General features: G+C 53.4%; 1 pseudogene; it reads right to left on the bottom strand.

Moving 5' to 3' along the window:
• LOC116546614 lies at positions 1-1,282 on the bottom strand (annotated as a pseudogene).
• Between the last annotated feature and the right edge of the window lie 208 nt (positions 1,283-1,490).

The raw sequence follows: 1,490 nt of genomic DNA, 5'->3' as shown, positions 1-1,490 counted from the left end.
CGGCCCAAGTCGTACTCCCCAGGAAGAAGACGTCGGTCATGGTCCAGGAGCCCCACCCCGCCGTAAGATACTGTCTTAACTGCCATGCTGGTAACACTAGGACTCTGTGGTGCTTTGCTTTCCTTAGACGTCACGTCAAGTTCCACCTGCTGGTGCTCACAGCTCCTTGGTCACCTCCTCCAGGGTGTGGTAGTGGAAGTAGTCTGCATCCAGGGAGTGCAGGAGGGAGGCGTGCAGGTGCCGGCTGCCCTGGATGAACTGCTGCATCAGGCTCAGCTGCTGCTTCAGCCTGTCATGTAGTGCCAATACGGCCAGGCTATATAGGTGTTCAGGGCTTCTATTGCATCCGTGCTGATAACATGATTAGCGATGGGCGTCGCGTCCTCATAGGCACCTTCCAGGGCAGGCCCCATGGCTGCCATGCCGGCCACCTTGGTCCACTCGTAGGTGAAGGTGGGATTGGGTGTCTGCACAGCTGTGTCCTTCACAAAGACTCTTGTCACATGCCTGCCTGGCATTTTCCTAGACTCGGCTATTTGTGGAAGGTCTGTCTTCACACTGGAAGAAGATTCAGACAGAACGTCCAGTGTTCTGTCAAGAAACTTCCTGGAACGGGCAGTTGGTTCAGATGCCGTCAGACTTGGAGAGTTTTCAAAATCCTCAGAATAGGCTGAGCTGACTGTTCACCATGGGGGCTTCAGATGGCAGCTGCATGCTGGAAGCGCTGTCCAGCTGGACGCCAGGAGCCAAGCTGGCACTGAGATGCTCTGAGACCTTGCTCTCATGCCCCTCTGCAGAGGCGGGCTTTTCCCACAATGCCCAGCTCCTTGCCTGGGCAGGCCTCGGGGCATCCTGCCCAGCGGATGTCTCAGCTCTGAAGATTGTGCCAGCTGTTTTTTCCCTGTGAGCACTTTCCTCTTCCTGTTCCAGATCCGAGTTCTCACGGACAATGGGAGCCAGATTGTCAAGCGATAAAATATTTATTCTGAACTCGTCGAGGCTGTCATCAGCACCTTCTGAAACTGACTTATCTACAGGCTCAGTCTCACTCCTTCCAGGGGAGGACCCAAGCTTGATGTGCCCCATCTTTAAAGAAACTGATTTCAAAAAGGTGCCTGTGATGGAAACTGACGGCATGTGGGAGGCGGTGTCATCGGAAACGTGACTCTGCGAGGACTGTGCTCTCAAGCAAGCGCTGTGAAGGGTCCTGTCTGCTGCTAGGGAGGTTGGCAGGCATGATGTCTGAGAAGGCTTTCAACTGGAGAGCTCCACGCTGGGTACAGTAAATGCTTTTTTTATTTTTTTCCCATGGACATATCTTCATTTGAAAGGGTCAAAAATTTTATTAGCAGGCCTTTTTCTGTTTTTGAACATACAGGTTTTCTGCTGTCCAGTGTAAAGGGGAAGTAGTATCTTGTTGCCTGAGGTTTGGGGTGCTTGCCTTGGGGCTCCATCCCCATCCCTTTCCTGCCAGCGCACTGGGGGAAGGC

This window comes from Sapajus apella, unplaced genomic scaffold (genome assembly GCF_009761245.1).
Source record: "Sapajus apella isolate SASKATOON/1434 unplaced genomic scaffold, GSC_monkey_1.0 scaffold1123, whole genome shotgun sequence".
Lineage (NCBI taxonomy): Eukaryota > Metazoa > Chordata > Mammalia > Primates > Cebidae > Sapajus > Sapajus apella.
The sequence above is the reverse complement of the archived record's forward strand: the minus strand, read 5'-3'. Positions and strand labels throughout refer to the sequence as shown.